The sequence below is a fragment of the Anopheles arabiensis genome, chromosome X (assembly GCF_016920715.1).
Source record: "Anopheles arabiensis isolate DONGOLA chromosome X, AaraD3, whole genome shotgun sequence".
Taxonomy (NCBI): domain Eukaryota; kingdom Metazoa; phylum Arthropoda; class Insecta; order Diptera; family Culicidae; genus Anopheles; species Anopheles arabiensis.
The window spans coordinates 21,988,321-21,994,751 of NC_053519.1; positions in this window are offsets into that span (position 1 = coordinate 21,988,321).

The window sequence follows — 6,431 nt, forward strand, 5'->3', positions numbered from 1 at the left end:
GGGGGAGGTCGGTACAGACAATCCCCGAGCGCAGTCGCAGCGCCATCGACAATGCATACAGTCATAAACGTCACTTACGCATGGTGCGTCAATGGCGAGTGCAGCGACGGGCTAGAACACAACTCTCTATGCCACCCTCCAGACAGTGATATGGCCGCGTAACACCATCCGCAACGATGATGCCTCTCCAAACAAGTCGAGAGAAGGAGCAAGCTAGGCAACGCGAGCGATGCGTGCGCCAGCTAAGCCGAGGCGGGCCCTGCTCGCTTACAGCATCGAGCAAGAGGCAGGGGAGACGTGCCTCTCTCTTCCGGAGAGGAGCCCCTGTTAATTAGGAAGAAGACGGTACAACATGGAGGTTCAATCCTTACCTGCATTCCCTATTGTGTGGGAAGGATGGAGAGGGGGGGATTGGAGGAATTGTACATTGTTAAATAAAAACAATAAAAAAAATTAAAAGAAAATTGTGGTCAAAGACATCATCCCTCATTTGAATATTTGACAATTTTAAACATTGGTTGGCTTCACATGATATGTTGTGTGTGCTAGTGCATTGATGATTGTTCTGTCCCGTGATCGTTAGCAAGTTTGCCCTACGTTGTGATATTTTTATTTGATCAATTTGCCAGACACGGAGGAATTTATATTGATGGTACAGTTCACGTGTGTCTTTATTCAGTATCGATTCGCGACTGATCGCTGAGCGCCGCGCACCCAGCTCAAGCAGCGTGTGCAAAAACACGCACACACTCACGCCAAAAATTCCCATTCCTCCACACTTCTCCTCACCAGCACATCCCACCGTATGCGGTACCAAACATACCGGCCCCCTTGAACAACTAAGTTTTCAAAATTCTCGTGAACACTCTAACAAACATATCTTAGACGACGGTCTCTTCATTACCCCAGAGGCAGTTTTTAAGGTAACAACACGCACAATCCCATCCTGCCCAGGGTGTACTTCCACGATCCGAGCCAAGGGCCAACGAGCGGGTGGGAGATGTTCATCCTTGATAATGACGATGTCTCCGATAGAGACTTGTTGTTCTGGTGGATTACGTCGCTGTTGCTGAGCAAGCTCCTGAAGATACTCTGTACGCCAGCGCTGCCAGAAATGTTGAGCGTACTTCTGCAACCGCTGATACTGGTCGAGTCGATTGGTCGGGACATCCCGTATGTCAGTTTCTGGAGGTGGACGCATCATTCCCTTGATGAGAAAATGACTCGGTGTTAAAGCTGACAAATCGTTAGGGTCATTCGAAAGCGGCGTCAACGGACGAGAATTCATGCAGCCTTCGATTTTGATCAGCACTGTTGCCAGATCCTCATAAGATAGTAGCGAGACACCTAACTGCCTGACCAAAAGCTTCTTGGCCACCTTCACGGCGGCTTCCCAAAGCCCACCGAAGTTTGGTGCACGAGGTGGAATAAGGTGCCATTCAATTCCTTCTTCTGCTAGATAGTTATTGATTTGACGGTTTTGAGCTTCGTCATGCAGCATCTGGTAGACTTGGTGAAGTGCGTTCTTTGCGCCGACGAAATTTGTACCATTATCCGAATAGATATGGTTCGGCTTGTTTCGTCGGAAGATGAAACGGTCTAAAGCCTTCAGGAACCCTGATGTACTTAGGTCACCCACAAGCTCCAAATGCACTGCTTTGGTGCTCATGCATACAAAAATGCATAGGTACGCCTTTTGAGGAGCTGCTTTGCGATGAACAGGCTTCAGCATTATCGGCCCACAGTAATCCACACCTGTACAGACAAATGCTTCGTTTGCAGTGACTCGAGAAAGCGGTAGCTGTCCCATCGGTTGCTGAATTGGAACAGGATTGGCTCGGTTGCAGCGATAACATGCTCGGATGGTAGATCGAACCGCTCTCCTGCCATTCAATGGCCAAAACTCCTCGCGAATGGCTGAAAGTGTTGATGTGATGCCACCATGCATCACCTTCTCATGTTGCTGCCTCAACAGCAATTGGGTAAATGGATGATACCCAGGAATGACGATCGGATGCTTCACACAGAATGGCAAATCGGCATGTCCAAGTCTGCCACCAACACGTATGACACCATCCTTGTCAATGAATGGATGGAGTAGCTTGAGTGGGGATCCACCAGCAAGCTTTTGTTTCTTACGCTGTTGTCGTAGTTCATCGGGAAATACTTGTCGCTGTACCATCTTTACTAAAACGATTTTAGCATTTTGAATCTCATCCACAGAGAGATTGCTCGTTTCGCGTTGTTCTTTACCACGCGCAATGTGGCAAAATCGCATGCAATATGCAGTTACATGAACCAACGTTCTGAATGAGGAGTATCGTAGGAGCAATGGGTCGGGCTCGACTACTTGGGCAGTTAACACAACGTTACCCTTTCTTTCCAGCTCATCATCAGTGAAGTGCTGTTGTCCATACGATTTGCTGGGCCAGCACGAGCTATCGTTCATCAGCCAATCTGGTCCATGCATCCACATGTTGCTTTCCAAAAGCAATTCCGCAGAAACACCTCTGGATAGCATGTCGGCAGGGTTCTCGATCCCTGGCACATGATGCCAAATGCATCCATTGGTAGCAGCTTGTATCTCTCCTACTCGGTTTGCGATGAAAGTTTTCCACGTTCTAGGTGGTGCTGCAAGCCATTGCAGCGTGATGGTTGAATCGGACCACATATGTGTTTCGTTTACTGCCATGTCAATGGCTGATATTAGTTTCTGCTGTAATCTGGCAGCTAGCAAGGCTGCGCATAGTTCCAGTCTAGGGATGGTAAGTGGTTTGAGAGGAGCCACTCTCGATTTAGAAGCTAGCAGCGTTACTTGGGTTGTGCCGTTGATGCTTTGCGATCTCAGGTAGGCACACGCACCATAAGCTGCTTCTGATGCGTCTGCAAAACAATGCAGCTCTACATAGTTATAGTTGGGTGTCAAAGCAAATCTCGGGATCTTGAAATGAGCTAGCATGGGGAGCTGTTCGCAAAACTCTTCCCATTTGTCACACAATTGCCGCGGCAATTCGTCATCCTAACCGAGTTTGTTTACCCAAAGTTCCTGTAAGAAGATTTTTGCTTGCACGATGATAGGCGATAGCAAGCCAAGCGGATCGTACAGTTGAGCAATCGTAGATAGCACTGTACGTTTCGTGTAGGGTCGTACATCAGGGATAGCAATCGTGAAGCGGAATACATCGTTTGGTGGTTCCCAACATATGCCAAGCGTCTTGACATTTGCGGCTGCTTCGAATTCATGGGATGCTGTTGTTCCAAGCAGATCAGGTGTTAACCCATCAAGCACACTCAACTCGTTTGAGCACCATTTTCGGAACCTGAAACCTCCCTTACTCATGAGACTGGTCAGTTCGTCACGAAGTTGAATTGCTTGCTCAATGCTTTCTGCGCCGGAGATCAGATCGTCCACGTACAAGTTCTTCTTTACGGCTTCAGTTGCCAAAGGGTAAGGAGCGCCTTCATCCTCAGCTAGTTGAAGTAACGTACGTGTTGCTAGGAATGACGATGGAGCCAGACCATACGTCACCGTTGCCAACTCAAAAGTTTGCACAACTTCTGTTTCCTGAAAGCGCCAAAAAATACGTTGTAAACGTCGGTCATCGGGATGCATACTCACCTGGCGATACATTTTCTCGATGTCGGCGATCACCGCCACCTTATACTTGCGGAATCGCACGACGAGAGACAACAGCTCATCTTGTACGATTGGTCCTACATGCAAGACATCGTTTAGAGAATGCCCCGTGGTTGTCTTCGCCGAGCCGTCGAAAACCACACGCACCTTGGTCGTCGTGCTGGACTCTTTCACCACCGGATGATGCGGCAAGTAGTGAACCGCAGCCATGCTGTCCTCTTCAACCGGCACAGGAAACATGTGACCCAGCGTCACGTATTCTCGCATGAAGTCATCGTACTGCTGCTTCAGATGCTTGTCTTTAGCTAGCCTCTGCTCCAACAACCGAAAGCGCTTCTGGGCTGCAGCCTTCGAATCGCCAAGCATCTGAGCGTAGTCGTGGTGTTTCGGCATGCGAACGACGTATCTGCCGGTGTGATCTCGATTCGTCGTCTGCTTGAAGTACTGCTCGCACTGTTGTTCAACAGGAGACAATGATGTTATAGCAAGCTCTTCGACCTTCCAAAATCGCTCCAGCTGTTCTTGTAGTTTGTCGGTTGCCTCCATCATGTGGCAACTAATTGTTGTTTGCGATTGCGATGCATGAAAGGTCGGTGTATCTCCTGCTACGAGCCAGCCAAACACCGTGTCGATGAGAACGTTTCGCTGGTTTGGCAAATGCACTTGTCCACCACGCAGCAACGAATAGAAATATGCTGCACCGATGATCATATCCACGCGCCGCGCGGTCCCGAAATCTGGATCGGCCAGAACGTAGTTCGAAGGAACGCCGACGGCAGCAGTAGAAAACGACGTTGAAGGAATGTTCTGCGTTACTTTCTTCAACACAAGGAAATTCATTGCTTGTCGGTAGTGGTAAATCCGAGATCGCACTTCTGTACATACTATGTGCTTTGCATTGGTGGTAGTGCTGTCGACACCTGCAATTGAAACGCTAGCGGGCTTTCGTGGTAGTCGTAAAAGCTGACAAAGATGTTCACTGATCGCGTTCGGCTGCGATCCGTTGTCCAGCAATGCTCGCGCTAAGTGTTCTTTTCCGTATGCATCGACAACAACCAATACCACTGTAGAGAGTATAGCGTTAACGGCGGATTTCTTCGACGATGCCAACGCCATTGTTGAAGAGCTAGAAGTCTCACCCACTAATACACTGCTGTTTTCTTCGTGAGCATGAAGTAGTGTGTGGTGACGCTGAGAACACTGCAGGCAATTGTATTTGGACGCACACGCATGGGCCAAATGTCCTGCTTTCAAGCAATTTCTGCACAGCCTTTTCTCACTCACCACTCTCATGCGTTCTTGTGTATTAGTGCCTTTGAACACATTGCACGACGCTATACTGTGCCCGTTCTTTTTGCACATCGCACACACTGGTACGTTGTTGGTATGAGTTGTAGCTGCATGCAACGATACTTTTGTCTTTATTGGTTTTTTGGGAACTGCACCACACTTCTCTATTGCCAGTGTTTCCAACACTCTTACACGTTTTTCCAAAAACGCCATCATGTCCGTAAATGTAGGATCTTCATCGGCATGGGCTTCTTCCCACACACGGAGTGTTTCATCATCCAGCTTATCCGCCATCAACTCGATGAGAATTGAACTGAACGATTTCACGGGTTCTTTCAATTGTTCTAGGATTTTGACATGCCGTCGAAAATCGTCAACCAAACGGTTGAGCGCCACTGCTCCCGTTTCTTTCATCTTAGGAAGCGATATAAGCGATCGAATATGCTTCTTACGCAAAATGATTGGGTTGGAATAACGTTTGACGATCGTACTCCAAGCCAAATCATAATTCTCACTCGTAACCGAAATGGATTGTATTAAATTCGCAGCTTCTTCTTTGAGTGAAGCTCGAAGGTAGTGGAATTTTTCGATTGCCGTTATGTCCGTCGATGAGTGTATGAGTGAGACGTATGTGTCGTGGAACGTTAACCACGCATCGAAATTTCCTGCGAACTCTGGCAGTGCGATCAATGGGAGCTTCACTCTTGAAGAAGAAGATGAAGCAGCATTTGCAGCAACAGACACAACTTCAGCGGCTGCCGGAATGGGCAACATACTACGCAATTGCGCCTTTGCGTACAAATACGTTTCCTCCATTTCTGCTCTAATACGCGCATTAGTTGCAACGCCTTCCTCGGAGATTTCCAAATCTTCGATGTCTTCTTGCACTGTTTCAAAAGATTCCCAAATCTTTTCCAAACGATCGAGTCGCGTCGACACATGATTTTGTTGTTCACTTGTGAACGTTTTTACGAACTCTTTCACACGATTGATGGAGTCCATGTATTGGTGCCGCTTGAGCTCCTTGTACCGCAACTTGTCCTGCTTCGACATTTTGCAAAAGGCTCACACACACAAACACTAACACAGATCGAGTGCCGCAGCACTGCTTAATGAACAAACGCTTCTGTACGCCGGTTTTCACAAAAACCGAAGGATTTATCAAAATCCTGGTCACTACGCACCAAAATGTTCTGTCCCGTGATCGTTAGCAAGTTTGCCCTACGTTGTGATATTTTTATTTGATCAATTTGCCAGACACGGAGGAATTTATATTGATGGTACAGTTCACGTGTGTCTTTATTCAGTATCGATTCGCGACTGATCGCTGAGCGCCGCGCACCCAGCTCAAGCAGCGTGTGCAAAAACACGCACACACTCACGCCAAAAATTCCCATTCCTCCACACTTCTCCTCACCAGCACATCCCACCGTATGCGGTACCAAACAATGATCGTTCTTTGATTGATTTTTTTTAACAAGTGCAACTAACTGACACTAAGTGC